This window comes from Plectropomus leopardus, chromosome 16 (assembly GCF_026936395.1).
Source record: "Plectropomus leopardus strain MGB_pleo_1.0 chromosome 16, ASM2693639v1, whole genome shotgun sequence".
In the NCBI taxonomy this organism is placed as follows: Eukaryota; Metazoa; Chordata; class Actinopteri; order Perciformes; family Serranidae; genus Plectropomus; species Plectropomus leopardus.
In genome coordinates this window covers 29,063,248-29,091,139 of record NC_142191.1, presented here as the reverse complement: position 1 = coordinate 29,091,139, position 27,892 = coordinate 29,063,248, and the positions used below count along the sequence as shown (strand labels likewise).

At 39.3% G+C, this 27,892-nt stretch overlaps 1 long non-coding RNA gene across 1 annotated transcript; it reads left to right on the top strand.

The window, feature by feature from the left end:
- The first annotated feature begins 505 nt into the window (after window positions 1-505).
- Window positions 506-21,068, top strand: LOC148186938 (uncharacterized). The gene is made up of 3 exons (XR_015779091.1): window positions 506-751; window positions 1,240-1,283; window positions 20,883-21,068. It is a non-coding gene; the product is annotated as an uncharacterized LOC148186938 (long non-coding RNA).
- The last annotated feature ends 6,824 nt before the right edge of the window (window positions 21,069-27,892 follow it).

Genomic DNA, 27,892 nt, shown 5'->3' with positions numbered 1-27,892 from the left:
CTAGACCTGCACCTGCAGAAATGTACACACACACACACACACACACACACACACACACACACACACACACACCACACACACACACACACACACACACACACACACACACACACACACACACACACTTATAGTCACCGAACTGAACAGAGTTTTGAAAATAAAAAATATAAAATCCAAGATATTTCACCAGTATTGTTTGGGCTTTTCTTTGTCCCCATAATACAAAATATAAAATAAAAACATTATTGTTATGCACCAAAAACCTCTCTTATCTGTGTGTACATTAAATTGCCAAGCAAATTTCAAAAAAGTCTTGAAATTCTGCAAAAATGAAAAGTGAATGAGACACATTTCAACTGGTTTGGAGTGTAAAATGTGGGCTCTGCAATGCTTAGTTTCACCAGAGGTTGGCGGTGTTGGCCATGCTTGATGTATGGCAGCAATCCTCCAGTAATCAGAGAAGAAGTAGAAGTAGCTCACAGGTTGCAAACTGGAAAGAAAACAAGTTGCCTTCCCAACAAGAGGAAAACTGAGAGGTCTCCAGGAGTTAGCTTCAAAAGCGCAAGTTTGAATTGTTGTTCCATGTCAGCTAGTGTTTCATGCCGTTAAAGACAAGACAAAGACAAATTAAAGCAATGATTCTAATGCATGCAGCAAGGGCATGTGAATATCTGAGAAGAGAGCAACAGCTCATCAGTCATAAGTTAATGTATGGCATTAACTTTCTCAGCAAAGACAAAAACAACCTGAGGTAGGTGTTAAAACTTTATACGCACAATTGAGGAATTTTTTTTCAAATGCTGCCGTTTCATACAGCTTTTCTGATATGCAATATCAAAATGTGCAAAATAATATATTTATGGAAACATGGCTGTTGTTAAATACATAAAAAAAACTGAGGGACAACTTTACCACTAGAGAAGCAAAAGCATTTATTAATTTTTTTAGGACGTTAAAGGAGATTTTTTTTTTTGCCTTGTCCATTTTTTTGTGTCTAGGTGTACTAAAGAGAACATCAGTTTTTTTTTAAATGGTCCAGTATTGAGCAAGATTGCTGCAGCCGGCTGCAGCAAAACCCCATTGGGGGCACACCATTAAAAAAGCTAAAAGTGCTTGTTTTTGCCACTGACAGGCTCAGATTATTATGAATGTCTTAAAGCATTGCAAGGCCAGAAATTGTTTTTTTCTTACTTTTTGCTTTACCTTACCTTTCTCTTTTCTGTTTTTTCTTATGTCCAGGTGTCACTGTGACTTCTGTCAGGAAGAAAACAGCAGCAACTTGAGTGAGTATTGGAAAGAAGAGTATTATTAATAGTTTATTGTGTTGTATAGAAAGCGCATTTAACTCTTACCTAAAAAAAATTCAATTTCAGTGGCTGAATATATTGCTGATTTCAACAATATGAAAAAGTCTGCAAGATTTCAGATAAGACTTCTCCTTGAGCAAGAAAAAGAACTGACTACAGTGAAAAATAAGAAAGATGATTTTCTTTCTTTGTCAGGATCCTTTACTCAATGATATCAGACACTTCTGATAACAACATGAGCCTGTCTGTGGCAAAAACAAGCACTTTTGGTGGATATAAATTAACAGTTTAAACGTAATCCAAGTGGTTACATTACAGCCTGTTTGGCGCTATTGGATGCTGTGTTCTCACTTAATACTTTCAAATATTTTAAAAGTTGTTTGTTTATGGCTACAGTAGGGGCAAAAAGCGAGCTGTTATAGGGAGGAACGAGGCCTGATAAAGTGTACAAATGAGGATAAAAGTGCAACATTCTCATGTCAAAAGGATATCTTCTGTAGAACTTTAAATGTGTGTCTCTGTCATCACTTTGTTTTGCAGTTGAGTATAGTAGTATGTTGCATAGAACTGGAAACCTGTTTTCCTTAGTCAAAAGTTGGTATGAGGAACTTAGATCACAAGGCCTTAACTATGAAAACACACGTATGCTGATGCTTTCCACGTGTTAGTGATGATATCTGTACTGCCCTCAATCGTACCAAGACTATCTCTCCACTGTGTGACATATTTTCCATATGCAGGCCACAGAGGAACGATTCCCCGTACACATGGTATAATTAATAGAGTGGAGAGATAGTCTCTTCACTCAGAGAACCAAGGTTACAATGTAACCAAACGTTCTGTTACTGCTAACTTGTTTGCTGCTGCTCCTTTTTGATTTTAACGATTTAATGTTCATGCACGTCTTTGCTGATGTGGGAAGAGCTCTTGCTGCTGGTGAATATGTGTCTCTCTGACTGACACATTCATTCTGAAAGCTTTGCAGGATCCACTTGTTGCCAAGACAGCAAATTTATATGAAAATGTCCCTCCATCAAAAAAGTGACTACACTTGAATTATTTGCAGACACTTCCAAGAACTCAATATTAATTCAGGAGTGGTGCTAACTCCAACATGTTGATAGTGATTGCTGCTACAAGCCTTATTATGTCACAAGGCTAAGCTCATGCAGCACTGTGAGCTCACTAACTTGGTAATCAAGTTGTTCAGAGAGCTGCAGTCTACAACAAACACGAGTCCTGATGCATCTTAATTCAGTGGAGAGGCTGTGCTGGAATGTTCAAAAGCTTTTTTAAAAACATTTCACAGTGATAAACTATTTGCATAATTTGGATAATGAATAAGTAGCAGTGAAAAAAAGAATCCATCTTCCTTTTAGTGTCTCAAAAAACACACTCGGCTGAGGATCCGCCTTGGAAAGCACCTGTCTTTTTCCATTAAAAAGTGTATTTTTCCCCATTTACCGTAATGCTTCGCAATAACAAGAGTGTGTTCTAATGCAACCCTGTAAAACCGCAGCAGATTTGCCCCGTGGTCATAAATTACAAGCAGACAACGGGTGATTGCCTCTCAAAGGGAAAACAAGTGGATGAGACAGGTTTAGTGAGAATTATTCAAATGAATTGCTCTTGTTTGCATAGAGAAAAGGGGATTTTGAAAAGATGGGCTGCCTCGGATGGGATGGGTAATTCCTTCTGCAGCCAACATATTTATGAGCACAGAGTTAATTCCCTTATTTACAGAGACATGTCAAGACTCTGGATGTGCTTCTCTTCCTCTTGTCTGCAGGCATCTATGTATGATTGACTGTGACTAAATCCCAGTCTTTGTATATGGAGAGTGTACAAACACTGCGGGATACACTGTTAAATTCACACTGTGATTTACATGTTGTGTGTCAGCATAATGATGCCTCTATATCATAAAATCTATGTGTAAGAGACAATAAAGCTGTCTTGAGGTTCAGATCCTTTCCATTGGGGTTTTGGGGTTATCAACATTACAAAGTGCTTGTGTTTTCTTTTGCCATTTGCCATTCACTGTTTGAACTCACATTATTCATGTAGTAACCCGTTTAGCCCTGCTTAGAGCTCTGCACAGGCCTGACGCTGCGTCCATTAAAGCGGACTGGTACTGTCAGATTGCAACCCCTCATGAATTCTGTGGATGGGTCCAACAAACCCCAGACTTTCACCCGGGAGCCCGCTGTTTGCTTTACGTATAAACGTAAAGGCAAACCATGATATGTTTTCCTCAGTTAGTTGCCTAATCCTAACTATGTGCTCTGGTTGAAACAGTAGGACCACAGAAACCAGAGACCAGTATCTTGAGTTCTGTATGTGGTTAAGTTTTCTGTCTGTGTCTGACGTCCCTAATCTGAGTGTGAGCTTTAGCCACTTAGCCAACGATTAGCTTACCATAGCTACTAACACCATTCTGCTGTCTCTGGGAGTATTTTTATAGACACAGGCTTCTGCTTTTGACTTTTTATCAAAGAACCAGATATTTCCCAACATAGTTTCTCAACTTCTAATGAACAGGTTCAATCGAAACAGACTATTGGTACAGCCAGAGACTGAAGGAGAGAAATTTCTGAATAGATTAAATTTGCCAAGCCCAAAACCAGCCTGAAGCTTTCTGCAGCAAAACACACTGAATTCATCCCACTCCCGAGGATGAGGAACAGATCTCTCACTCAAATTCTAAAGCAGATTTTGCACATAAAAATAAAAATCATTGCTGTACAGGCTGAAAGTTGAGGAAAGCATCTAAGAAAGAGAAACACTCAAATCTCAACCTCTCCTTATCAGCAAGCAAAAATGCAGAGACAGGCTATTTGTTCATGCCCCATGTCAAAGGTGCACATTTGAAAGCAAGTGTAGCATCTTAAAAGGTAAACATTGTGATCTATAGCTCTAATACACTCTGAGTAATGTGAAAGCCTACTGACAGAAAGGAAAGCCATCTCTTATCAGTCCAGCATACATTGCATTCTGGTAGAAATCACAGGTGGTGTTGACATACAGTGGAGATCTATCATCATCATGCATCAGAGTCCTCAGCCATCCTACTGAGAGTGTACTCAACAAATGTGCAGGTCAATACCTAATCTGCTCTGGCTGTGCACATCCAGTATTTGATTGAGTTGGAGATAGCTTGGAACAGCCCGACTCCCTCATAACTGTCTCGGGAACAATCAATCAAAGGCGACAAAGCTGCCGGATCATTACAACTGTTTTGTTTATGTCAATTCCCAACCACTTTATACTCCGGGAGGTACTTTTGCAGTTGCCAGGGAGTACTTTGAAATATTGTATGGTTGCTCATCTAATTTAACAAGGTAGAAATTATGATTTGTGGCACAGAATACATCAGTAAATAGCCCACTTTGAATGTTAAAAGTTAGAGATATCTTTAAGGTTTCTAAAAAAGTGGCTAAAAGTCGTGCGACTGTGTACTTTGTTCATAGCCTGATGTTAGATTTTCACCACTGACAATTGCATTTAGGCTTCAAAAAATACTGCATAACAGTGGTGTTAATTTGTGAATGTTATCTTGCTGAACAGAATGTGTAAGAGTCACAAACTGTTGTTTGCCACAGAGCTTATTTTCTGCTATAATCCAAAACCCATGGAAAAATCTCATTGGCTTGGAATCAGGGCGACGCAAACTTCCACGTCAGCCTACAAATAAAAGTCATCCTTGCAGCACTATATTGATATTGTTGACCCATAACAATAAATCAAATAGCTTATTTAGTCTTTTAATTTAAAAAAGAAAAAATTGTGCAATACATGCAATAAAATGCAATACGAGTGACAACACGAAACATTACGTTAAAGGACAGAAAAGGTAATAGAGTGAAAAATGATCAGAAATGATAAAAAAAAAAAAAAAACAAGAGATAAAACAATCCAACAAATTGAAAACAAAAAAGGACACTAACAAAAAAACAGAAAAGAAAAAGGTTGGATGGGATTAAGGTTGGGGATGGGGGCTTTACAGGTGCTTCGGAGGCTTATTAAGTTACTGTTACATTGGGTTTGAGAGGCTAGAGGAATGTGTTAATTTACAGTGGATTGCACAATGCCATTTAGTAGACCCAGTGTAATTATACACCATGGTTGCACTCTATCATTGAAAAATAGGTTACAGTTTTTATTGCATGCCTGATAATGTTAGTAATATTTTCATGTTAGTCTGAGTAACATCAGTCTGTAAGAATACCAGATGGCATGTAGCAGATGAAAGAACGTTCAGTAGAATTTTAACCCTTTGAAACCAGAGCAAATTGGCTTAATTTCTTTCAAAAACATGGCAAGAAGTTACATGTTATGAATTACAAGAACATTACCTATAATTTAGCAACAAAAGAAAAGAAAAAAAGGTTAAAATTGTCAAATAAATCTTTCTTAAATATATGTATATATATATATATATATATATATATATATATATATATATATATATATATATATATATATAAATATATTGATAGAATAGTTGATAATTATTATAATGATACTTATTAGGAATATAATTTTAGAATTTAATTCCCTGAGCATTTTTACCTTTTCTTTTTAGTTGCTATTAACTTCTCATAATTTCTCTCTTTCTTTTACAGCTACAGGTCATCGTCTTGTCACCTTTTCCAAATTTCTTGCAATTTGTGGGACATCGCTTGCCAAACGGCTCCTTGTTGTTCTATCCAAAAGAAATCAAACCACATTTGTTCAGGTTTCAAAGCTTTTATTGCACGTGAAAGGCGTCTGAATAGAGCACAATAACACTGATGTCGTTCCAGGTTCAATATGGTTGAGAGACTTTACTTGGACTTGTGACCAAAGTCTTAAGAATTTACTTTGATTCTTTAGGTCAAAGACTTGATTTGGACTTGCAATAAAGGACTTGTGAGTATCGCTGGCATTCAGTCAAAAAGCACATTTGGTGGATGGAGGGGTATTTAAGTTCATTTGAAAGGACTTTTGGGGGTACACGAGACAAACAGGCACTGATCTGGAGGAGCTTTTTAATTGTTGGAGATGAGCGCACGCTACAGCAGAATATTCTTCAGCTCTCTTTCATTCGTCCTTGTGGAGGCAACCTGTGAGCATCCTCAGAGCCCCGCTGGCCCGGAGATGAGGATGTCCTTAGGGTGGGTTTAGCTAAGGAGGCTGAAGCAGACTGTAATTATATTTGTGGTGTGGGGTTAGGTGAGGTTCAGGAAGCCAGCTCCGTTGGGGTTGGAGCGCGCTGCTGTGTGGGTGACATGATGGATGGACTCCTTCCCCGGCCACTCACATTGATCCCTCTAACTCTAATGGCCCAGGGAGCGGGGCCAGTGTGGGAGCATCTTCTCAGAGATGAATGACCCGTATACCCGGAGTCCTGATCCCCTTCTTTCCAGGCCTAGACCGTCACATCTTCATCACGCATCGATTGGCAGCGGCGATAAATGCCTCGCTGCAGTTGCTGTTAGATGAGCGTAGAGAAACTGTGCGGGCGCCGTTCTAGCAGAAAGCTGGGATTCATTAACGAAGCCACAGCAGCCCTGACCTGACATTCATACCTCTATATTTAATTATCTGCACTCTGCAGGGGGGGCAGATTGGCTAGAGCATGTGCTGCATTTTGTTAAGGTAAAACCAGGAGCACAAGACAGGGCGGAGCCTGGGAGGATCAAAAGGGACAAAAAAGGGACTATTAGGCATCTGTGTTTTGATGTTCTGCTCTTGGGTTTGTCTGGAACCCCACAGAGGACATATGTGATGTCATTGCTGAGTCAGTGATGGCAGAAGAACTCAACTAAAGTCAAAGTGGTACCTAAGTTAAAGTCCTACATTTCAAATTTAACTTAAGGCTGAACATGCAATAGTTTTCTATTAACGAATTGTTTGAAGTTTTCGGCCTGTTGTTGCTGGAAGGACAGCCCCTTCTCATTCTGAACTCTTAAAATTGTGCCACTTTGTCAGTGCTTTTGGCATAAGAGAGCAAGCACATGGAACACCGCTGGAAGGCGTCAGATGAGAAAGCAGCCGGACAGGCCAACAGGCAGACGGCACTTGCCACGTCTGTCTGACACGCACAAGGGCGATGTCAGTTAAGAATATGACCCGACGGAGCCTGTCACGTGTGCGGAATATAAGGAGTGTGAGGGTGCCTTTATAGAGGGCAGGAGGGGAGCTGTGTGTGCATGCTTTTTATTTACATAGCACCAATATAAAGAAAGTGCTCTGACAAACAAAGCTAAGCAGAAATGGGTTACATAGACGGCAATACAACAACAAAAAGCCAAGATCCAAGACGAAAAATGTCAATGTAAAAATAATACAAAGAAACAGATCAGAGGAAGGAAAGAAGGGAAATAAAACATATATTAAAAGGTAAAGTAGAATAAATAGAAGTAAATGAAATTTACATTTCTAATGCTACTGTGATGTCCATATCAGATAAAATATAACTCTAAAGAGTTATTTTCATAAAGGTACTATGAACTACAGCTTTAAGTAATTAACAATGCTTTAAAAAGTACAGTATTACCTTTAGTTTTAGCATTATATATATATATATATATATATATATATATATATATATATGTATATATTACAGTAATCATTTTTATGTATTTTAGCACCAATAGCAGCATTTCATATTGTAGCTTGGATGCTTTACATGTTGTTTGAAATCCTAATTTTAATTAGGCATAAAATAAAACTAGTGGTGTGATCCCGTCTGCAGCTAAAAACTGGAGTGAACCAGGGGTATAAAGTAGGGGTCAATAGGTCCCTTCCCTCCTTTCTAACCTTCCTGCTTCTGGTGCCCTTGCTGGGATACACACGTCTTTGAGGTCTGATTTTAGTTTTAACTTAACAACATACTTGCAAAGTGAATGCATCTTGCATGGTTGAAACGCTACCGTGGTGACATATTCTGTCCACAAACAAATAGGCGAAAGGTGAAAACAATACCAGCCACTGTTAAGTTAAACTCTTAAATCCTAAGTTAGTTCAGTTACTTCAGTTCAGTCTAGTCAGCTGATAGTCACCTGCCGGCACTCCTGCCTCCTGTTGCCACTAATCAGTGTCTCACCTTCACAGCTCGCAGTCCAGCAGCTTCTTGTTTCCCTGCCTGCTCCTTTCTTTGGATTTATTTGTGTCTGGTGTCTGCTTGCCTGTTGCTGACCTCTGCTTGAAATCAAGTCCAAGTAAGCCTCATTTGTATCCCTTCCTGCCCTGTTTTTGAGTCCAACACTGTTGGGTATTTTAGTTTTTAAAATGCATCATTTTTTCATGAGCTGATCAAATGCACTTAAATTTTTCATCTGCAAAGTAGCCAGTAACCATAGATAGATACCGAAAAAAAACAAGGACAAAGTAAAACATTTGAGAAATGACCAGAAAAAAAAGTATAATAATTCTGTAAAATAATTTAAAACATAATTATGATAATTCTGAATATAGTTTCCTGGATATTTTCCCTTAGCTTTTAAAAAAATGTCTTCTACATCTACTGATCTCTCTCTTTTTTCTTCTTTTTTTGTTGCACATCTCTTGTTTAATATGCCGAAAATACAGTCTTCTTTGGCGCTCATCGTTTCAGTAAAATTAACTTAATGACTAAATTGTAGAGAATTGACATGCAGAGGGCTAACACTGTGAGGAGTATGTCCATATTAATAATAACATATACACATATTTTATGCGTGATCTAAGCAGCTAGCCAGCGTTAACTCCAGCAGGTAGCTAAAAACCTGGTTTTATACATCCAAAGAACTTCTATAGAAATTAGCTGCATGGTAACCAAACCATGCTTTTAATTGAGACAGGCCTGTATTTGTCAAAATGTGTCACCACAGTGGGCCAGAAAAAGGGACAAGGCTTTGATTTTAGGTTTTTCGGTTAAATGCAATGGAATAAGAAGTACCTCTAAAATGTAGTGAGACAAAGTATTAAAAAAATTAAGAAGTACAAGCACTTCAAAATGTGTACCTCCACAGACAACTTAAGGAAATGTACTCATTTTCCTCTTCTGAACTTCCTCTGCACTTTTCTTGCACAGCCGTGCTTTGTAATTTAAGCACAGCTTTAAAGATTCATGCTCGTACTGATGAATGCAGATACAGATGTAATAAGCCTATAGTCTCATTTGATTTTTCTTTTTTCAACATGTCCTCCCCCTCACACAATGCCTCTCTACTTAAACATTTACAGCATCCCTTCCTTTCACTCACGTCCTCAATTAAAGATCAAAATCTTTGCATTTTAATTGGAATTATATTAGCCCATTTAATGCCTTGTGTCATTAAAGTTTTATCCATGATTTGAAAAAAGGGGATGACTCTCGGGTTGAAATAGGGCCGGTGACATTGGGGCTGAGCAGTGAAGTGTAATTTGTCCAAACCTGGTGACACTCGGTCCTGAGAACTGATTCAAGCTGTTAGCTCAGTGTGTGACAGTGGCCACCTGCTCCATTCACAGCCCACTGAACTTTAGCAGGCCAGGCGCCTGGTGAATCGCGATCTCCTGGGAGGTCGTGATTCTGCTCTTCACTTTAGTGTTGTTGTTAAGTCATTATCCACCATGACGGGCATACCACTTTATAAAACAAACTGTCACCTTTTATTGAAAATTCAAAGCAACATTTAAACACAGGAACAAATGTTTGATTTGTAATGATCTGTGTGAATCCAAAATGCAAAAAGGCCATGCTTTGTACTCCATTTAACCCTTTGAAACCTTAGCAAATAGACATGATTTCTTTCCAAAGCATGAAGAAAAGGCAATGAGCGATAAAAGAAGAAATTACCCAAATATTAGCAAGAAATACCTAAAAAAGTACAATAAAAACACTTCAATATAAAAATACTTAATACTTCCTAATAAAATTAGCAAAAAAATAATAAATAAATAAATAAGACTTGGAGAAAGTGCTAAAAAATTCTCTTACAAAATTTTAAATATGTAATATAATAACTATGAATAGATTTTTTTTTTACCAAGACATTTTCCGCTAGCTTTTTTAAAAATAATGTCCTATATTTACAAATGTTTCCAGTTTGTGGAAATGTTCTTACCAAGTTGCTCATTGCTTTTTTTATCCATGTATTTGAAAAAAAAAATCACAGAAATTTGCTCAGGGTTAGGGTTAGGGTGGTTTAATTACTTGTGACAGGCGTCTGAAAGCAGCCCAAAAAGTGATGTCGCTCCAGGTCTCAAAGGGTTAAGGAGTCCTACTGTGCATGTGAGTCCTGTGTGTGTATCCCACTTGCTAGCAGCTTGCAGCTTTGTCATGGAAGCGTAGCGCCCTCCAGTTCAAGTTAACAATTTTAACTCTGTCAGCACTGTTGCTATTGTTAGTACTGTAATTGCGTTATTGCTGTGCACTGCTAGTCACCGGCTCTGCTGTCTCCATGTTGAGAGCTGTGTGCAGACGATCCTGCCCTAGACTCTGAATCATAGATAGGCTGTGAGTATCCATTTTTCTTTTCTTTTTTTCAAAAATTATTTTTTGGGCTTTTTGTCTTTATTATTTGATAGGAAAGTGTAAGCATGAAAGGGAGAGAGAGGGGATGACATCTAAGGTGTAGCAATTAAATTTACTAGTACTCCTAATGGTTTGTATGTTTTAAATAATATTTTTATAGTTAGTTACAATTTATAAATCCTTTATAAAGAGTGCTTTATTAGGACATGGTGCCTGGGAAATATTGATCATCTTGTAGGTCAATGAGGCATGCTCTGTGTGTTTACAGATGTCTGCAGTCTTGTAGGACTTGGCTGCTTTGTCAGGGGCCACAGTGTTCAATGACGACCATGTTCGAGTTACACAAGTCTGAGTTCACCTCACCTCTTCTGTCAAAGGCTTCATTCTCATGCAGAGCGATCGTTGTGAAGGGGGCAAAATTACCCAGAATCCCACTGTGTTACCATATGCTTCACCCATTTTGTCGGAGGCTCACGTTGAGGAGCAGTCTGCTGCTAACTGTCTGAGATCAAAGGCAAAAGTCCCGCAGATAAAAGTCGATTAGTGCAGAGAAAGAGACAGAGCAGAGCCGAGCTTTGTTTTGTCAGATACCCAGATTGGGCATAAAGTGGAGAAAATGCTGTAAAGTAATTCTATTTCTCGCCCACCTTCCACTTCAAAGTCAGAGTATTTTTTTTTCTGATTTCCATCAAAGTAATTATTAACATTACTGAAACAAATCTTGGCCGAAATCTCACAGCCTGACAGAGCATCCCCACATCCCCCCAGGAGCTCCAACTGCACTCGCTCTCTATAAAGTGCTAATCAGCTTCTACCAATCTGAAAAATGAACTCGACAACAGATGCTTGTGTTTCTCCTAGAAATTAAATGCCTGAACAACAGCCAGAAATGTCCCTTTTCACCTTTGGACAATAAACTATCTGCCTTGCCAAGTACTCTTTGACATTGGTCCAGATGTCCAAGTCTATCAAATGGTGTTCAAGGACTGCCATGACCATTGGCGAAGCTCGCCAAGAAAGCACTCGGATTTTCTAATCTGCCATGAGTCCTTGTGACTTTGAATTTAAAAAAAAGAGCTTGCCCTTCAACTTGGTCGTCCTCTTCTTTTTTTTCTCCTGCTTGAATGAGCAGGACATGACATTGTCAGGGGTAGCTGCTTTTAACTGAGCCGTGACTGCTTCAAATCATGTGTTTGTGCTTTGATGTAAAATTAATAAACCAGTGGCAGCCTGTCATAAAGACTTTTGCATCATGCATCTGCTGCAGGGACACAAGCTGACCTGATCAAAGATACAATCCGATCAAATATTGTAGCTTTCTTTGGATTCGGAGTGAGATGCAACCCAGCATTGCTGAGATGAAAAGCTTGTTTATGACATCTCTTTTTATATGTCTCTGTCTGCATATGAAAAGATTGAACAAGTCAGTTCTGGTAATCTCCCCCCCGAGCATGATTAAAAGAAGAAACATTCAACAATCTGTATTCGGAGTTTGTCTGGGCCTCCGCCTCACCCTGAAAGCAGACAGAGAAATGATCGATTACGTTATGCAGCGGACCTTTGTCTTTCTAGCTCCTAGAAATGAAGATAGGCAATCATCCATCAGACCAGCGCCAGCAACTGCTTCCCAGGGCCTGAATATATGATTACATTGCTTTGACTCCATTTATCTGCATACCTCCTATTCAGCAGTGTGGACTGGAGTGTGCTACCCCACCCCAAAAAAACGGCGGCCCAGAAAATTCCTCACAAGCTGTCCCAAATCCTCTTAATGCTATCAATCCTGCTTTCACTCATTCCACTTCATTGTCTCTTTATTTCGGCACTTTCCTGCATGGGGAAGCTTGATTGATTTGGCTTTCAAGGATGGGAGACAGGAAAGTTGGGGGGCTAGGCAAAGTGTTTGGGAGCATCGTATAAACTCTGACACAGACAAATGGCTTGGGCTGGATCGGATGAATTATTTGACTTTCGGAATATAGCAGAAGCTTCCTTTCAGACGAGTGGCCTCGTCATGCCTTTTCTCCCGCTTGATAATATGGTGACAAGCACATCTGTTTTCCTCTGGCCCATATCACTTAGCTGGAGCACATGATGAGGAAACCCACATGGCTGGTTTTAAAAATGATCAGGAGTAGTGCCAAAGTAAGCCATTATCTAGTGTAGAAAATCATAGATTAACTGTATTAGATTTAAACATTTTAACGTTTCTTGGGATTTTTTTTCACTAAGCAGGTTACAGCAATATTTTGGAATAAATGCCAGCAAAACACAATTGTAAGATGACTGTGTTTCCATTGAGTGACTTCTCCTCTGGTAATAACATTCCAAGAAGCATGGCGATGGATGTTCAAAACATTAGCAGGTTTATTTCCATTGCAGCCACAGCACTAGTTGTCACTATTTCCAATCGAAGGCAACGTTGGTGTGTTATGCGAGTGATAACGGAAAGGCAAGCCCCTTATATGTGGGAGCGGCCATATATGATGGATTTCTAAGAGGTGATAGTCCACAATTTCACAGAGGGATTGTGAATGCAAACACAATCAAAAACACCTTTTGTATTGCCTGCTGCATCATGCCCAAGGCAGCCAGCTCCTCCAAAAAGAAGTGTTACCATTGCAGTTTTGCAAAATATGGCTTTATCAAATTGCCGGAAATAACACCTTATGTAAGAGTAAAAACTTTTTGGTGATAAATGGGTTTGTTTTTTTTTAAAAAAAAATCAGTGTGTTTTCATTAGGGGTATTTAATATTCGTGATTTCAGTTTACGCAGTTTGAGGGTTTATGGAAAACCACCAGCTCACAATCAGATAAGACAATCAGTGTCAATACTTTGTGTCCATTACAAATATATTTCCATGTGATCATGGCACAAGGACTGGAGGCGGTTAGAAAATGCCAGCTTGGTCTCCTCCAACTTGGTCACGTCAAAAAATGCTGCTTGGTCAGGAGCCCTGGACATCATTGCCTCCTTTATTTGGGTGTAATATGAGTATAAGATGCACCAGACTTTCAACCAGCTCTAATATAAACCCATCTGCATTGTATGCACAGGACTTTGACCTAGGACACCAGTGTTTGTGTCCCATGTGAAAATGAAGGTTTCACATATTTTGTCCCATAATGTGAAGAAACATCTATGATATTTTCCTAACCAAGTAATTTTGTTGCCCTAATTGTTCTCACTTGTTTTGTTGCCTAAACCACTGATTCCCTGCATCAAGATACAACATAAATGCCTCTGCCCAGTGCATTGAACGCATACTTTGGAAACAACAAAACACTTTTAGAAACAGTTAGCCTGGCCACTAGGGGTGTGCAACTGCAAAATTGCAACTGTACAAAGACGTTTTGGGTGTATTCGTAAATAGTCATTTAAAATACCAGAGTGCACTCTAACACAGATTCAATTGTTGGATAATTTGGAGAATTGTTGGAGAACTTGGAGAACTGTTGGAATATATATACAATTTGGTTATTCAGCGCACCACACTCTTAAAGCAGCAATGAGATGCAGTATCAAGCCCAGTGAAAGTGAAACTTAACAGTTCGTACATTTATATAGAAACAGAATGCTCTATTTCATAGAAGAACAGTGCTTCTATTTTGGTTTAGACCATCTGATTGGATTTATGATTACAGCCACTGATGACCATTGACTATCATTTTTTAAATTTACTTCACATGAATCTGGCTGAGCTTCCATTGAAACCATGTACCTGTAAGTCTAGTGTTGAGTCTAACTTTTGGCAGTAACGGCAGCAAGAATTTTGTGCAGAATCTAATTCTTTGAGAAACTCTCACAGATGATAATTCTTCTAATAGTCAATAACAGCATATGTGGTTTTAATGCACTTCATGAAACAGGCTAAGATGTGTTCTGGAGTTGTCAGAAGGCATATTTTCTTTCCACTTTTGATGGAGCTAAGCTGGTACTTTTCGTCTGTTCTTATTTTGGCGAAACAAATTGTATTCTGGATGCACAGAGATGAAATTGATATCGATTTTCCCATCTGTTGCTGATTAAGACCTAAAGACAAGTATATTTCCCAAATTACAGAACTGCTCCTATAAAATTTGTTATTGAGATCTTAAAGTGGATTACAGACCTGTTTCTTACTCTGCAGTCAGGAGTATATTTCCTCTAACTATGGTCCCAAAACACTGGATTTACTTCATTTAGGCTCCTAACTGACAAGATTGAACAACTGCTCCTCTAAAGCCACGGCCCATTTTCAGCCTCAGCCAGAGAATGAAGGAACGGAGCGAATGCAAAAATCCTCTTTGCAAACACAGTTCCAGAGTTTGTTATGGAAATCGCAGTGGCATTGATTAACACCATGTGCAGATTAGTCAGACGGAGCTGAGAGGCAGCCGAGAGCCACACTGTGGGACAGGGACTTGGGGGCAATTAACAGCATTGACACCATTTTGTGCGTTGATCCTGAGCAGCAGGGTTTTTCATCGAGAAGTCCCAGCAGCGCCAAGCAGCTCTCCCTCATAATCCTCTGCAAGATTTCCATTTTTAATGAACTTCATTTATTTTTGTTACAACTGCTTAAACATTTTTTTTTAATTGTTGGCTATTGAAAGAGGCTTAACTTGATGTATTTCAAATAATTGATGGAACGGGGGCTTAACTAAAATAAGCATGAAATCATTTCTGACCCCGTCCAGAAATGAGGCAGACAAAATTGTAATGAAGACATCGTCCAGCTAAATACTTTATACATGACAATGTCAGTGTCTCTGTAGCCAAACTGACTTTTCAATGTCATGTGACCCTGCTGGCCATTATAACTGACAGGTTTTGAGTTTAATGAGCCGAGCTATATCTTAATAGGATGAGACAAGAGCAAGAAGCATAGAATAAGACATACCACCCACATATTTCAGGGAGAAAACTCTGAAATCCATCTATATCAAATGATGGTACATGTTAAGTGTTGCAGGTGGTGGGTCTGTGGGTCACTTCATTAATGCTAAGTATTAGAAATATGCAGCCAGTAGAGTGGGAGGAACACTGATTACCTAAGGTGAAGCTAATGGCTTTAGAAGTAACAATTTTCTAACCTCTGCATCTTGATTAATTTGGCACTTCTGCACTTTGAGACCTTTCTGACACACTTTGAATGACTAATTGCCTGTAGTTAAATGTAAGTTTATTTAGGGGTATCTATTGGCAGAAATGGTGTATATTATATTAATAACTGTGATTTTATTTGTGTATAATCACCTGAATAGAAGACTCATAGTCTCAGCTGGGAGAAGTGGTAATAGAAGAGCAAAATGAACTCACAAAATGTCAAGATAGAATATATTCTTACATCTGTTTTCCTCATTAAACAGAAAAATACACATTTTTTAACGACATCTTGCCGCTCTGTCAGTGACCTTCTGTCTACTTATGATGTTTAGGTTTCCTTTTGAGTCAGCTCTTTATGCTCCAGGATGCTGTTGCTGTGATGTCAACAAATGACCATGATGCACAATGGTGGGATGATGTTGCAAGGTCCTTATATTTACACAACAGCACATGGCAACCAGCATGGACTGTCACATGACTGGGATTTAGGCAACAAAGTCGCGGACAGTTAGATTTAGGCAAAAGAGGCACATGTTGCCTCTTGCGTCTGCGTGGTACACGACTGGATGGCGTAAGGTTGAGACACTGTTGGTAACAACATGATATAAGGAGCATGATGGTCCCCATAGGGCAGGCAGGAAGGGCACTCTGTGGGTGGATGAGACCGAAAAACTTTCATCCAGGAGGTCGGTGTTTGCTTCCCGTCTGAATGTCATGTTTTTTTTCCTACACCTTACCATGTGCCCTTTTTTCCTAAACCAAACCATTCCTGCATTTGTTGCATAATCCTAAGCATGTGCTTTTGTTGACATCCTGGGGTTGGCTGCCATATGCTTTTGTTGCCAAACATAATTGTGTGCTTTTATTGACATCCAGGCTACAGTTGTGGCATCCTGGAAAGTCAACAGCAGACACAGAAGGATACCTAGAGCTTAGACTTTTCCCCATTGACTTACACTGAGAAAGAAATGCCTGTAAATCAGTGGATACCTTTTTTTGAGCATTGAAACCTCCACGAAATAACTTGTTTCACTGTCAGTTTGACAACAATTGGAATGTCGAAAAAGAGCTTCAAGATTAAATTATTTAATCACAATTAACGCATGCTCTATGGGCCCCAAAATGCAGAAGACCCAAGTACTTTCATACTGCGCATATAGAGCGTTTTTTTTTTTTGCTTGTGCGTTCCTGAGCAGCTCTCATATGAATGACCCTGCCTCCACACAGTATCCAGGTTTTCTTAACACATCTATGTAACAAACACAGCTAACTGTTTAATCTGTGGAAAAATTAAGGTGTTAAAATAAAACTTTGCCATTTAACAGGGGAGTTATGTGCCAGACTATTTCTTGGCCGGTCCAAGTCTAGTAAGTTCTTGGAGTCTAAATCATAAAGCTCATCTGCTCTGCGCTCCCTCTTCAACAAAATAAAAAACAGTAGTGATGCATTGTATGTTTTTGGCCACAAAACAGTAGTTTATATAGAATTAAGTTGCTGTAGCTGGAGGCAGAAGACAGTGTAACACCTACAAAAGCTCAAACTTCAGCAATAGCCTAAAAAAATATGGAGTAACACATAACAGCTCTGACTGCAATGTTTTACACGTCACTATTGCTAGAAGTGCAAAACTACTACAGCAAAAAATCCTTTCACCAAAGACATCACCCTCAGAAAACATGATTACTCCTTAAACTGACTTCTGCATAAACCTAATAATTCATCACACCAATCTAACAAGAATCATTCCTGTTAACACTGTCTGAAGTGTAGCTTTTAAGATGTACTAACATCTGTTGACTGCCACTGGTGTTTACAACTCACTGTGTTTCTGTTTCAAGGTAGGCCTGCAGTGCAATGCAATATTTATTGAACCTTATGCTCCTCTTGTCTTGTCTTCCTCAAGGACAGAGGCGGAGATGTTTTGATGTGTACGGGCAGAAAAGCATGAGCTTCTCACTAATGATCTGGCCAGCTGATAGAGGCCTCAGGGTGCTCTCTGCTTGCAGGTTGTAGCAGCAAAACGCAAATTAGGAGGGTCACCAGTTAACTAATGAGGCCATATTGTCCAGGGACGACAGAAAGGAGAACAAAAGAGTGAATAAGCATGAAGAAGTGAAAATAGATGATTAAAGATATCAGAGAGAGCGTTGGATTTTATGTGATACAGTTATAGGAACTGATAACCAAGGTAACCAATCAACCAATTTACGCCTTACACATTCAAAGTCCAGCCGAAACCACAGTTGCAAATTGTGTACAGGCAAAAAATTAAGACATAAAAAATTGCAAGCAACTTAAGAAGAAATGGCCCAAAAATCAGCAAAACAAAAATCAGCAAAAAAAGTGAAACTTAAATATGATATTTTGTTAAAGGTCTCATTCTGCCGCTACAGATTCTGTTCTTTCACACTATCAGCTGATGCTGCTGGTCCAAGTATCATAGACTTTCTAAAATCAATTTAGACACAAACTAGGTCTGACAACATACAGCTTTGGGCTTGCACAAGGCTGAAAATTCAGGATATTGCAGTCTCTTCTGCTTGGATTTTGACCGATGGGTCAAATCTCTGGGGCGGCCTTACAGTCATTTGCCAGGGAAAGCTGCCAAATATTCCTGTTCCAGTTTGTTAAATGTGAGGATTTGTGGGAATTTCTGTATTCTGTGTCACTGTTAATTGACTTCAGGATATCATTAGATATAGATAATTACTCCAGGAAGCTAAATAATCCTTTCAAACATCTGTAGGTACATTAATCATTTGGGTTTTTTTGAGGGACAGAAAGTTCCTTCTAGATTTGATAAATCCTAAAAATCCTGACAGTAGTGTATCTTTCTGTGGTAAAGAATTGTCCAACATGCTGACCCTTAAGCCCGTTCAGTCCTAAACCAACTGCAGCTTGGGGCAGTGCTGCATCACTGTCGGGTCTCAAATGAGAGCAAAAGTAATTGAGCTTGATTAACCTGGCCCTTTGCCACATCATTAGATTGATAGATGGAAGTGGCAGATCAGACAGGAGAAGGCGGGAAGCACTTAAGTCATAAAGCAAGGTCGTTCTCACCATGTGACTGACTCATTTGCAGTGTTTGTTTCCACCTGCCTTGGCGCGGCGCTCGCAATGTCAATTGCACGAACGAGGGGCAGATATTTCACTTTCCTGGGTGACCATCTACTTGACGGCCGCATTGTAAATGCAAATTGAAAACAGGAGACCATGAATCACTATGCATATACGTATATTCACGCTGTATGGATGGCTGCGAACGCTATCTGTTTCAGTGCCAAGAAAGCTACTTCGTCAATCCTTTTATCACATTTATTCTGCGCTATCTGATGAGACGACTATTGAAAGCAAGTAGAATTTATCTGGGAAGTGTTTCAGAATAAAAAAAACAAATGATACAGGCAGATGAAAATATGACATGCAAGTGGAGGAGAGTTGCCACAATTAAGTCATCTTTATCCAAAGACTGCTTCTCTTTATACATACTATGGTTAACTAAACCATGTTTTAAATATTCAGTTAAGAGCCTGTATTTATAAAACGTCTAAGAGTTCCTGCCATTAGGTACGATGATTCTGTTTCGGCCACTCTGGGCTGAAATGTAACTATGAGGTCCTGAGTTCCTTGTACTCTGAGTATTTCCATTTAATGCTGCTTTATACTTCAGTTATGCCCTTGGAAACTGCATACTCACAATTTATCACAGCTCAAGTTCCTAGATATGTTGCACATTTATATTCTATATACAAAACATGACTGTAGTTTTTATCATTTTAATGCAGGCCATTTACATGGACTCTTCTTTTACTAGTCACTTTATCTTTCAGATACACTTTGTGCAGATGGTCTGTCCAAAATCTGCAGCAAAAGTTTAAAATTTACAATGTAGCTTAATCAAGGCAAACTCTGGACTTGGAGAAAAAAAATGGAAAGAGAAGTTTGGTAAAAGACATCTGAGATCATGTAGGTTCTCACGAATTAATATACTTCAGGTTGATTTGTATGTACACAGAGCTACGAGGGAACAAGGCAAAGAAGTTGAGGCCATGGCAGGACAGAACCTGTTGTGTGATACGCCACAGAACAGCGTCAGGTTGAAATGCTGCTGGTAACGATGTAATGTAAGGAGCGCAAGGGCAGGTGAGAGAGTTAGGTTTGGGTTTAGGCGCAGTACTCTAAAGAGAGCTACCAGGGGCACGGGCACAAGGAGACCATGGGTGTAAAAACTATAAAAATCCCTCCTTAAAAAAACATTAATAGGTTAAAATCCCTTACAAGTTAAGCCAAAATGTAATCACATGAAAAAAAAAAATTAAATATAAAATCAGCGATAAAGGTTTGAAACCACAGGCCCATAAAGGGCAGCAAGAGTTACAATATTGATAAAACTCATCAATTGTTCAATTTTGAAATAGTGAAATATGACAAAAAAGGTTGTTGGATGGGTTCAACAAACCTTGACTCTCATGCTGGAGTCTGGTGTTTCCTTCCGATCTGAATGTAGTTGTTGTTTTTTAACCTTACCTTAACCTTATTATCCTAAACCTGATCATCAGTGCCCTTGTTGCCTTATCCTCATCATCGCTGCGAGCATGAGCGCTTATTGATATCCCGGCATTGGTTGCCATGTGCTTTTGTTACCTGAACATAACCACATTCTGGTTCATTCCACTATGTGCTTGTGTTGACAGTTTGGTAGCGCCATCCCAGAACATAAATAGCAGAAGCAGAAGGATACCTAGAGCGTATATGTAGATGTAAGGTCCACTGCAAAGCGGCAATATGTAATGACTAGGGATATAAACGTGCTGGATTTCTGCATGTTTCCTATTCATCCCATCAATCAATCTCTGGATGAATTTGTGAGCCACTTCCAGAAATCCCTAGAAAGTCTCCCGCTAGAGGATAGGTAATCTCTGGAGCTCTTCAAAATATAGGCCAAGCTAGGAGTCACTAATATGCATCACTGAGAATTTTTCTGTCTCTTTGTCCCGTTAGGACTGATCACCTATCCTGAGACACCTGATAAATTTGGGTCCTGGCTTTCAAATCTCGATGCCTGTCAACTAACCCTAATTTTTATGCAAATATCTGGTAAGTAACTGGATCCCTTCCTCTTATGATCTGTGCATTCTTTCTTAACCCTTAGAAACCTGAACAAATGGGGTTTTCTTTCAACAACATTGGAAGAAGCCAATGAGCAATGAAAGAAAAAAATGACTCAGAATTAGCAAGACATTAATTAAAACTACAAGAAAATTAACTGAAAATCGTGTAAAAAAAGATTTAAAAAATAAAGTTAAATGAAACTTAAAAAAAACACAAAAACCCCCAAGGAAATGCCCCAGAGAAAATCCCTAAAAATTATAATATAAATATAAATAATAAACATAATTTTAAAAATGCAATCATGGTACTTATAAATGTAGTTTTCCCTAGCTTTTGTTTTTGCTTTTTTTCTTTTAATTCTAAATCTACTGATGTCACTCCAGGTTTCAAAGGGTTAAATTCAAACGTCCTTTATATGACGATTTAAGCAGTTTGCAAAATACACATGAAGCTACAGTAAAAGCTTAGCGATACCCTCATTTGAATGTGGATTTGTGTGCAGTACTCAAACTCAAGAGGTGCTTTGGGATGCACTAAGCAGGCTCAGTCTGGAGCTCTGAGTAGAGAATTTAAATTAAAATGCATATGGAGACATCAGGTAATTGGTCTGTGAACATCTCCAGCAGTTGAGAATCCTCCGTGTCCGCCCTCCCTTCATTTAGGGAGAGAGCTTCGTCCGGGGAGTACGCCATTACTGCTTTTCATGATGTGCCGGGGGCCGCGGGCCGTGCCGTGCAGTGCTTATGGTTTTTCGTGTGGGTAGATTTTCAGGAGAAGGAGATTACGCTGATCTAATTAATTACCATCGTAAAAACAGCAAACATCATTAAAGTGTAATTCCATTAGAGCTCCTCATTCCACCAGTATTCATTAGCAGACAAGAGTGGGAGACGCGAGACGCAGAGGGAGAGGACGTGCATGTGTCCGTGCCCACGCACACACTCACGCACAGGCACACTAACTAAAATGAGGCTGGATGTGAGTGTGCAGAATTCAGATCAATGTTCTGCTTCTGTAGTCGGACATGGAGACAAAATGAGTAAAATTCTTTTTTTTTTTTAAATTTTATGAAGGAGACGTACATCAGTATTGTCAGAATTCTGTGGGATCTTTGTGGGGGCTATCCCAGCATGCAATAGATGAATCAGGGATATTTGCAGCAAAGGTTACTGCTGCGTTGCAGCGATACTATTCACAGAGAATGTGCCTCAACTTGTTGCACTCAATTGTAAATTACATCCAGGACTGGCAACAAAAAAGCAGCATGGGAATTTTCGGGGAATTAGCGGCCCTAATTTGATACACTAAATTCAAATTGGCAAAACATGTTTGTCAATAAGCAAATCACTGAAAAAAACAAAAAAATAAATCTGTTATTTTTAGGGCTGTTAAATGATTCAAAATGATAAAATGAAAAATTAAATGATAATCGCAGAATTTCATCAGTAAATTATGATTTATCGTGTTTTTTAATTGCATGTTGACAGTGAGACACATTCTTATTTACAACTATTTGATCAAATCGAAAGATAATAATTTAACCCAATAAAGATCAAAACCAGGCCTTTCTTAACTTAGTTAGCTGCAACCTCTACAGTTTGTCTGGTCAAGTTAGAAATAGTGCTCGCTGCACACTTAATGTTCAATAAACTGAGTATCAGGATCCTACAATTTTGCCAATTGCCATCAACTCTTTTTTTTTTAAAGTCTCTGTTTTTCAGTTCGGCAGCTTATAAAATGTAGTTCTGGGTTCTTTACCCTGATGGTAGTGCATCCCACCCTACAACAGCTTTTTGGCATTTTCCTGTTGTTTACTTGCAGACAAAAGTGACAAGGAGGCACCTTCACGCAAAGTCAATAGAGAGCGATGAATTGTTCTCCTCTCCGGTGTGGGCGAGCCTTAATGGCGCTCTGTTTTGTCTCTATGGATTTATTTCAGTCTGTTTAGTTGGCTGACACCAAAGTATTGGCAAGTAAGCTCCTCATTCATATGATGGACCAGCATTCAAACCTTGGCATTTGGTAAGCTATTTGGTGCAAAGTAAAAAGAGAATATTTCTAACCCAACATGAATCAATACCAGTATTGCCTTAGATTTAAGCTTATTTTATGTACAAAATAAAGAAGGTCAGTTTCTTTCTCAGTTGCACATTACTTTCCTAACACATGGGTACAGCTCCAAAGTGAAGACTCTTTGAGGGGGACTGACAATTTTCACACTTCAAATAAAAAGATGACATATTTCCATGACCCCACAATGTGCTTAACAGTTTGTGCTGCATTTAAGAGCAGCAAAAACCACTTTCACCCAAAAAAAACCTTGCTTCATCGTGTAGAAATCTGCTCTAATTGGCATCTTGACATGCTTTAAGTGCACTTTTGATGGAACAAGCTTTTAAAAAGCTCTTGATCTCAGCGGTAAGAGGCAAGATCTTTCGGAGCACGGTGTTCCTGCTCCTTACCTTCGGCTTCGTGCTGTCCTTCACCAGGAGGCAGCACAGAGGAGACTGTGGAGAAGACTGCTATTCGTAGACACTCGCAGAATCAAAAGTCTTATCAGCTGACCTATAAGATAATCTAGTTTGCCTCTGATAAAGTCAGAGTAGGAGAATACTTTGGTTAAGGTCACACTGGATTGGGCTCATTTGGGCGCCTGTCTGTCCTCTTGAGGGACTCCGAAAAGGTCGTGAGGAGACAAGGCCTCCACCCCAGGTATATTGCTTTTGTGTAGTTGACTTCTATCTCATCAGACTTTTATCGCTTAATCCATCTACTTGACCTTTTGGCGGAGTCTCCAAAACTATTTCTTTTAACAGATTTTGCATTGAGCCCCATCGGATCCCCGAGGACAGCGCGAGCTGTTTCTGAATGATTAGTGCCCCGCTTTGTTCTGCTTGAATGGGGGTTGTGAGAAAAGCTTTTTTCAGCCAGAGATCGGTGGAGGGGAGAGACACGGACAATGCCACAGGAATAAATAACATTCTCACATCCAGTAGTCATATCTCAGCGACTACTGACAATAAAAAAAGAAGAGTCTTTCAGGGTATGATTCATTACCGGAGGAGTGGAATGCAGATTGCCTGCAAGGTACTTGTATTTACTTCAGTGAATTGCAAAGCTGGATTCCTTCCACCTTTGTCTTACTTTACATATCAGTGAGACTAATGATCACAAGCTGCACAAGATGTTACAGCTGTATTTCTCTGAATCACAGAAATGGCTATAAAAAACGCTGACACCCTGTCTGAATACAAATACCAGCATCTAAGCGTGACAATGCCCTCCTTAATTCCACTCTTTGCCGTGGTCCATTATGAATCCAATCTGTGGTGATGGAGCAGAGTGGCCACTCCTCATGTCCATCTGGTCAAGTGTTGATTGTCAGAGGAATGAGACTGCCCAAGTGGCAGCGGACACCCTGCCGTTAACGCCAATGGCGCAGGCGGGGGGGGGTTCAGACACTGACACCGTGTCTAAGGAGTGGCAAAGGGAAAGGGATCCAAATGTGAAGATTTCGATTCTTCACAAGTGTTTGTTGTGTGCAGTGTTCGTGCCAATATAACACTTCAGCAGGGAGAGCGAAGGGAGAATAGAATGAAGAAGCCTGGCTGTGATTCACCCTCATGGAGGAACAAGAGGTCAGGGCATAACTTGGGTTTGTCCCAATTGTAGGATTACAGAAGCAAGATGCCAGGCCCTCATCAATAACATTTTTTGTCAGTAGACTTAAGATGAAGTACTGTATTGTCAGTGTCTTAAAGCCCCATCACAACAGCTTTGTGGCGTTCGAAATAGTGTTGTAGTACTCGAGCTTGGTCTTGGTCTTGAGATCAGTCTTGGTCTCGAGAACACTTTTAGAGGATCTCAGTCTTGTTTTGGAATCAAACGCGTTTTGACTCAGCCTTGTCTCAGTCTTGGACATAGCAGACCCCGGATTTTTAATCGTGACCGGTCAAGAGCACAACCGATTTATTTGCTAACAGATTTACCATGATTGGATGTAAAACTTCCTTCTTCAGATCCTGCCAATCAGAGGAAAAGTCTTGGTCTTGGTCTTGGTCTTGGTCTTGGTCTTGGTCTTGTTTTGGTCTCCTAACACTCTGGTCTCAGTCAAGTCTTGGTCTCGGTTAGTAGGTCATGACTACAACACTAGTCAGAACTCTAGGATCCACCTCTGACCATGTCGGTTACTTTTCAAAGCCGACAATTACAACCTCAGCCACCCCACCTGCAGTGAGCCAGGTGTGTTGAGGTGAGAAGTAGGCTGAGATTAAAACTGTTACTTCACTGCTCATACAACTACTTTGGGGCATTTTTTGTGAACAACAAAGGGCAACACCACAAAGGCCTGTGAGGGATGCTTGTCCAAAATTTTGAGCTGTTATCCGCATTGGTGCCATTCATTGTGCCTCCCTCTGTGACAGCAGGCTTTTCACACCATTTTTGAGTGTGGCTATTTGAAGCACTTTTGACTTTAGATGTGATCAGTTTGAAGCACACTGCTGTCTTTGTCCTGAATCTGTTACTCATTTCCCTAATGTGTTGTATGAGTGTTTCAAGTCACATTTGGCAAACTCTCTTAAACTGGACATGAATTTCAATTGGATTAATCCTCCCCATACATGGGTAGATGTGTTTTGTGAAAACTGGTGAAATCGATTTGACCTGAATGCTATGTTCTCTGTTCAGTTCTGTTTGTGGGCACGTCTTATTTTCAAAACTGTCACCAAGCTAAGCGAGCTAAGAGAGCAGCTTTGCAGTTCAGAAATTAGTAAACAGAAAACAACATTTCATCCTTAAAACGAAAACCCAATTATCAAACTTGATCAAGCTCAGCAAATTGGCAAAGCCATGGTGCAAATCACACTGAATTTTTATGGTGAACTGTCATCAATTTTATATTGTTATAATTCAGACATATTTTTCTTATTAGTTTATTTCAGCAGCCATAAAGGAATTTTACTTGTGTGTGTGTGTGTGTGTGTTACATAAAACTGCATTAAAAAATTAGGATAGTGTTTATTATTAATATGATTATGATAAAATCTGTATCTTTTTCCCCTTCGGCCTGTAAGGGGCAATGGAACAAGCTGTAATGTTATTACAAGAAATTTGCAACATCTGCAACCAAGATTATATGTTTCCTTGATGTTAGTATGTAGCTACATGTAGCTGTGTAATTATAGCAGAGGAATGACTGTAACAGAGTGTAGGAGCACTTGCTATTGTGAAAAATCCCAATAAAAGCCTCTCAATCAAAATATTCAGAATGGACATGTTCAAGCAGGAATATGATTCAAAATTGGGGCAAAATAAACAATTTTCAGTAATCAGCAATTATCAGTAACCAAGAATGTATTGCTTAGGTAGCTACATGTAGCAGTGCAACATAAATCCTTGCAGTAATGTGCCAGAAGCAGATGACTATTTATTTATTTTATTGTGTGTTTGTGTGTGTCCCTTTTGTCATTATTCTGTGGCCCCTCTCTAAATTTGGGCATGTTTGTGGATCTGTGAATGTAGCCTAGGCGGAATTCCTCATTAGTTACATTTTTCATCAGCAAAAATGTGTGAAGTTTGAATCGCGGTATGGACCATTGATCTGTCAGATCAGATCAATGGATGAGGGGAGGAGCTACTGATACAATTAACGATTAAGTTTCACTTTTACTGCACCTGCCATTCTGCTGCTCCATTTGTGCCCTAAGTATGCTCTGTGCTCCAGGAGTGTGATGTAATGCATATTTGAACAGTATAAATATATTTTTATGACACTCCAAAAAAAAAAAAGGTCCACCTCCAAAAATATAATAACAATACGTGGTGGAAGATGTTTTTATTTTGGCAGGCTACCACAAGTTAGCAAGTGTGTAAGAAACCCTGGGTCTGAAGCTTGAGGTGTTTGCTCAAAGGGACTACTTTTACATACCTTTACCTAATTATTTGAAACTTTGGCCTCATTTGATATGAAAATCTGAAACTGTAACATTATATATCTGACAGATTAATAAGAAAAAGCATAATAGGCCCCCTTTAATATGAAAACACTGGGAATTGCAGCTTTGTGTGTTTTTTTTTTCCATTTTGCGAAAGGGAAAAATAACTGATTCCATAGTTGTTGTCCACTACTAAATTTTGTTCATGTTGAAGTAAAGATTTAAAATCTGAGAAAAATTAGTGAATGCAACACTTTTTCTTAAACGACTTACTGTTCGCAGGCCTATTGTCTTTGGCGAGAAAAATGAACACCCCTCCCCCTCCAAAAATATCAGACCCCCTACTGTCTCACTCTCTGCACATCTCTGCTGGCCAAGCTAGTCAAAGTCGTCTCTCATTAGTCAGCCAGCTGAGGTGTGCAATATCTTTAGCAGGAAGTGTGTGTGGACAGTGAACAGGCTGGAGTGTCCGAGCGCACTGGGCTGCTGCCAGTGCAACAGTCCATTTGGCACAGGCTGACGGAGTTGATAAGGCGTGCTGACTTCACTTCTTCATATTCTTATGTAAATGCCAGTGGAATATTTTATATGCTGCAAAATTGCTGGCATAGTGATTGCATATAGAGGTGTTAATTCAGTGTTTTAAGACATTATTAGAGGCCAAATTGACAGCACGGAGAGTGCAGAGTCCGATTAATTGTGACGCTCAGATATGAAAAAACTGGCAGGTCTGTCATCAAGTTGATTGAAAAATGAGTCATATGCAGCCTCCTGTCCCTGGATTTTTTTGTTTTAAATCTGTGCTTTTTTATTTCTATTTTTCTGAGCTTGTATTCTTTATTTTTGTGTTGGAATGTTCAATACTTATGACAGGAAATGTTGAATTATTCCTACCCAAAGTGAGGACAATAGTTTTTATCAAAGACAGTTCCCCTATGGCATCAAATGATAGATCAAAGTCAC